Source organism: Notamacropus eugenii, chromosome 3 (assembly GCF_028372415.1).
Source record: "Notamacropus eugenii isolate mMacEug1 chromosome 3, mMacEug1.pri_v2, whole genome shotgun sequence".
NCBI classification, from domain to species: domain Eukaryota; kingdom Metazoa; phylum Chordata; class Mammalia; order Diprotodontia; family Macropodidae; genus Notamacropus; species Notamacropus eugenii.
This window is the reverse complement of record NC_092874.1, coordinates 230,412,650-230,419,052: the sequence shown is the minus strand read 5'-3', so window position 1 is coordinate 230,419,052 and position 6,403 is coordinate 230,412,650. Positions and strand designations below refer to the sequence as shown.

The 6,403-nt window shown below is 38.5% G+C and overlaps 1 pseudogene; it reads right to left on the bottom strand.

Annotated features, from left to right (window-relative positions):
• Nucleotides 1-5,238: 5,238 nt before the first annotated feature.
• On the bottom strand, nucleotides 5,239-6,181 carry LOC140531459 (olfactory receptor 6C2-like; annotated as a pseudogene).
• Between the last annotated feature and the right edge of the window lie 222 nt (nucleotides 6,182-6,403).

Here is a 6,403-nt window from a genome sequence, read left to right as displayed (position 1 = left end):
GTTCAATTTTCCTTTTTAAAGAGCTGTTCTCTTCAGTGAGTTCTTTTTTCATACTTTTAAAATCATTGCCCATTTTTTCTTCTATTTCCTTCTTCAGCTGTTCCAGGAGTGGTCCTTGTGCATGTGAGAAGTTCATAGTTCCTTTTGAAGTTTCAGATGGGAGTACAGTCTCAATATTGACGTCTTTGGTGTTCATATTTTGATCTTTGTCCCCATAGAAAGATTCCATGGTCTTTTCCTTCCTCATTTGCTTCGTACTCATTGATGGTGTGGCTTCATGTATTGTGGCCTCTGGTTCTTTCAGCTAGAAGCTAAAGAACCTGGAGCTGAGCTGACTGGTGTGAGAAAGAAAAGAACAGGTGAATTCTGTTTGTGTTTCCCCAGATTAGCCCTGGAGCTAGCTTGTTAAGTGTGGACAAGTAGTGTTCTGGTCATGAGAGATCTCCTCAGCTGAGCTAGAGCAAAGACAAGCTCAGAGCTTGGTGATCCAGGCTGCCATATTGTCTTCTCATTTACCCTGGAGCGGTGAGGCACACCTGGGGTCCTGGTGCAAGGCTCTACCCCCTGGGGCTCAGAATCTCCTCTGGATTGGTTCACTGACCTGGGCCTCTCTGGGACAGCTCTGGTCCTCTGCCACAGTAAGAGGAATACTCCTTTGTGATTTTCCTAGCCTCAGATGCTGTGAGACTCTTTGCCCCTTCTGCTGATGCCATTGATCCAGAATTTTTCTGGGGAAATATTGTATGGTTCTTTCAAGGTCAACAAAGGGAAAGGGTGAGGGCATTTGCCAATTACTTCACCATTTTTGCTTCCAGAAGTTCAAGTAGGTGACTTACAGACATTTAATCTGCTGACTGAAAATCTCAGGAGCAGTTGCTACAGATACCTGGGGCTCCTTCCATGGTTCTCACTCACTCTATTCCACTGGACTCCTGCCCTGAACTGCTATCCTGCAGCTGTGCTTCCACTGCGTCAGATCACCCTGGGGCTTTCCTGCTCAACCCTGTTGCAGCTGGGATGTGCTGCACTGTGTGCTGTGTGCTCCTTCACTGCTGTGGATCCGATTCTTCCCGTCAATCTTCCAGTCTTTCTTGGCCTGTGAATCTACCACAGTCTGTCTCCTATTGAATTCTGTACTTCCAAAATTTTGTCAGATTCTCTTTTTAGAGGTATCTGAAAGAGTTTGTCTAAGAGCTTAGGTGAGTAATTGCTCTTATTCTGCCATCTTGCTCTATTCTAATTTTTAAAGTACTATTTTCTTCAATGAGCTTTTGGACCTTCTTTTCCTCTTGGTCCATTCTGATTTCTAAGGCATATTTTTCCTCTTTGGTTTTTTGGACCTCTTTTGCCATTTGGGCTAGTCTATTTTTAAAGTGTTATTTTCATCAGCATTTTTTTTTGGAGTCTCCTTTAGCAAGCTGTTGACTTGTTTCTCATGATTTTCTTGCATCTCTCTCCTTTCTCTTCCCAAGTTTTCCTCCCTTTCTTACTTGATTTTCAAAATCCTTTTTGAGCTCTTTCATGGCATGAGACAATTTCATAGATTTTTTTGGAGGCTTTGGATGTAGGAACCTTGACCTTGCTGTCTTCCTCTGCTTTCAAACTTTGATCTTCCTCAGCCAAAAGGATGGAGGAAAATACCTTTTCATCAACAAAGTACCCTTCTATTGTATTATTTTTTTCTTCTTTTGGGGCATTTTCTCAGCCAATTATTTGAGTTTTGAGCTGAAGTCAAGTGGAGGGTATACTGCCTCATATTTCAGAGTTTTTGTGCAGCTGTTCTCCAAGATATTTTTAGGGATCTGTAAGTTCTCAGTTCCTCCAAAGCAGCATAGTCAAGGTAGTGGTGTTTACTCCTCTTCTGGCTTGCACTCTGCTCTGTGGGCAACCACAAGAACTCTTTTCTACCCTGAAACTGCAAGTAGGATTCTGTCACCACAGTCACCACCAGTTCTGCCATACCAGCACTCCTTCTCACTCCAGGATCACCACTCAGGACTGAGACCCAGATCAGCCACTTGATTCTCCCAGGATCTGTAGGCCAAGAGCTCCGGAAGTGGCTGCGGTGGCAGTGGCAGTTGCCACCTTGGGGTTTGAGACAGACTGTGTTCCCATCTCACCCAGGTGAAAGAGCCTTCTCATTGACCTTTGAAGTTGTCTTTGGTATTTTTAGGTTGAGAAATCTGGAAACTTTAGCAGCTGCCTGTGATTTAGCTCCCTGAAGCCTACTCCATTTCTGTCTGTGCCAGCACAGTCGAGCATGGGCCGTGTTCCTCTCCTAACATGGTGCAACAGACGCTTCCTGTGGGTTTTACAGGTTGTCTTGGGCTAGAAACCTGTTTCACTTTCTCATTTTGTGACTTCTGCTCTAGAATTTGTTTAGAGTGATTTTTAGAGGTATTTTAAGGATTTTGGTGGGAGAGCTCAAGCAAGTAAATGCTTCTAACCCACCGTGTTGTCTCCACCCCCAAAGCATATTGTTTTCACTTACCGTATTCTTAGTCATGGTTTATTTCCTTTGGATCCATTTCTCCTTCCACAACTGTGATGAATATGGAAATATGTTTGGCATTGATAGAATATGTATACACTATGTGAAACTGCCCATCATTTTAGGAAGAGGGGAGAGCAGGGAGAAAAACTTCAAACTCAAAACCTTGCAAAAATGAATGCTAAGTATTGTCTTGACAAGTAATTGAAGAGAGCGATAAAATACTATTTAAAAAACAAAAAAGAAGTAACCAGAGAATTTTCCCCCTTAATTTTTGCATTATCCTATGATTCTAAGAATTTAGTCCTAGTTTCATTTATAAATTAAATATAGCATGAAGATTTGTTTTTTGTTTTTTTTTGCAAGAGAATCATGATTTTCAGATAGTCTCAGTTCTTAAATTACCTCATTTTGATATATTTTGCAGTTCATTTTAATATAATATTTATTTTTTATTTTTTAAATAAATTTAATGATTTATTTTCAGGCCTCAATTTTATTTTTCCCTCCACCTTGGAAAAAGCAAGAAATATGATATCTTCAAAACATATTTGTATTTTAGCATTGTTCCAGGAAAGGGAAAAAAATGAAAAATAAAAAAGGAAAAATACCCTTCTACCTGTACTCTGATTCCATCAATTCTCTATGTGGAGGTGAATAGTATTATTTCTCATGAGTCCTTTGGGTGGTGGTGGGTCATTGTATTAATGAGATTTATTAAGTCTTTCTCAGTTGATTATCTTTACAATATTGTTGTTACTTGTAGATTGTTCTTGTTCTGCTCATTTTATTTTTCATCAGGTCATATAAGTCTTCCAAGTCTGTTCTAAAGCCATTCCCTTCACAATTTATTACATAATAGCATTCCATCCAGCATTCATCAGTTGAAAGTCTACTCCTCAATTTCCCATTTTTGGTCCCCACAAAAAGAGCTGCTATAAACTTTTGTACATATGCGTCCTTTTCTTTATCTTTAATTTCCTTGGAATATTGACTTAATGGCAGTAATGTCTGGTCAAAGGGTATGCAAAGTTCTTAATATTATATTTCTCACTTTTTCATATTTTTCAAATTCATCATTGCATTTAAATATTCCATGTTATTTCATTGATTTCATATTTTCTTTTTGTCTGATTTTTATGACATTAATTATCAGGTTGAGATTTTCCACCATCTATTCTAAAGTAAAATCTTCCTTTGCCATTCTTATTTCTTTAGCTATTTCACTTTCCATCTCTTGTTTTATTTCTTTGGATCCTCCTACTACCCTTTTATCTAGGTACTTTTTCCTTTAAAGTTTTAATGAGAATTCAAATGAGATTGTTCTCTTCCTCAAGGTTTATCTCCTAGATGTCTCTCTGTTCAAAGTAATATAACTCATATTATTTGGTGTTTTCCATGGTTTTCTCATGTCAGCAACTTCAGTGTCTCAGGTGGAATGGAGAGCCTGTGTCATGGTCAGGTTATTCTCCTACATTACTGAATGAGATAATTGATAAGTTTTCTCTGGTCCTGAATGTGGTGGCCAATAGTAGATCCCATCATCAAAGGACTCCTGAACTGCTCTAGGATTGGCGTCTGCCTGAGTCTTCCCTCTTCCCATATGACTCTGCTTCATCCTCTAGTTTAGGTTTCACTGTAGGTTTTTCCTACCTACTGTAGGCTTGGAATCACTCTTGCTGCAGAACTTTGGAACTGCCTTGAGTGATCTTTACCTGGAGCATATTTTCTGCCACTGGTCTAGATTCCCTCCACCTGTTTCCCTGAGGATGCTTTGCCTCAAACTTTTGACCTACCGCAGCTTGCATATTTCTGTATTCCTATAGCATTCTATTGGTCCTTCTGTATAGCCCTGTGTGAGTGGAAGATTCTATATGAGATTCTCCTTATTTCTCCAGTTAGTGGTGAATTTTTAGTTTTAATTGTGGGTATGGGGAGCAGGAGTAAGATGCCTCCCTAAGTCCCGGAATATCATCTTCCCACAGTGAACTTGAACAGTGACTTGAACCCAGGCTCTTGGACACCAAATCTAATCTATTTCCATTAAAATATGTAGTGGTACAGATCAAAGGGATGTTTGAGTCAGGGTTCAATAAAAAGTGACAGTCAGAAATTCAAGGATAATCCACAAGTTAAGGCTATAGGGAAGGTAGAGTTATAATTCTGACAAAGTTAAGTCAAATAAGCATTTTCAATCCAGTGAGACTGAAAGGATCATAACTTCTACTAATTGATTATTTGACTAATTAAATATGCTCTTAACTTAAACATCTATATGTAGAGGTAGAGTATTATTTCCATTAAATATCCAGTCCTTCAGAGTATAACAAATATTATATATTCATATATAATATAATAAAGGCAAGAAATCTGGAAAACAGGTTTGAGTATCACTAAAAATAAAGGAATTTAGTATAACATCAAATGGGTGGAATGTAATGACTCTAAGGATTCTTTTCATTGTAAGAGTCTATGTTTCAGTTAGGAGTTACGTTATATATGTTTTGACAGAGACAAGAATAGAGGTGGGACTGCACAGATTAGAATGGAGATGGTAGAGAAGAAAGCCTTGACCAATGAACATTTCTGGAGTCAAGCGAAAAGCTCCCTTAACAATATCAGGATGACCAGACTGTAAGGAAGTGGTAATTACCAAGAGATAGAAAAAAGTGATGTTATTCTGGAAGGTCAATCAAGGTCATTCCTGTTTTTTTGTACCATTTGGTACCTTATACTAAGGAGACCTTTTACACCTTTGGGAGATATGTGATTCTTTTGATTAAGTCCTTAAAGGCTTGTATGACTTGTTTGTTTCTTAGTGTGTAAATCAAGGGGTTCATCACAGGGGCTACTGAGGTCACAAGTACTGATACAACCTTATTCAAAGCAAGCTGTTCCTTCCCAGGAGGTTTGATGTAGATGAAGATGCAGGTGCCATAAGTCATTGACACAACAATCATGTGGGACAAACAAGTGGAGAAGGCCTTTTTCCTTTGATCAGCAGAAGGAAATCTCAAAATAGTCCTGATGATACATACATAAGATAGAACTACTAATACTAAAGTGAAGATAAGTAACCACATAGCAAAGATTATAATCATCTTTTCTATGAAAGTTGTATCAGAGCATGAGATCTTCAATAGTGGTGATGCATCACAACCAAAATGGTCAATGACATTGGAGTCACAGAATTCCAGCTCAAGACCCACACTAAGTGGTGGGAGGATGATTATCAGTCCAGCCACCCAAGAACTCAGAAGGAGCTGATTATAAACCTTGTTGTTCATGATCGTTGTGTAATGCAAGGGCTTGCAGATGGCCACATAGTGATCATAGGACATGGTAGACAAAAGAAAAAGTTCTGTTGAACCCAAGAAAGTGATAAAAAACACTTGAGTGATACATGCATTATACGTCACAGTATTGTCACCAGTCGACATGCTGTATAGATAGATATCTGGGAATACACGCAGTTGTGAATAATAATTCTAAGAAGGAAAAATTTCTAAGGAAAAAATACATGGGGGTTTTCAGGTGGGGATCCACCAAGGTAAGAGTGATGATGATCAAGTTCCCAGTCACACACACAATGTAGGTAAGGAACGGAAAGACAAAATGGAATAATTGCAACTGTGGATTATCTGTCAGTCCCTGAAGAATGAATATTGTTATCCTTGTATGGTTTTGCATTACACACTTCCAACTTCTGAAGTATCTATATGTAAAAGACAGAAGATTGTACCTGAGTTGGAGGGTAGCAAAATCAGTCAAAAATGGAATGTGGGTGGAAAAACTTAGCAAGGCACTCTTCTATCCATCCTTTTTAAAACAATAAGAAATTTTACAAATATTATGTGATGTAATATGTTAGAAGTATGAAGTTTATGCAGCTTTTGACACCAAATTGCAGTA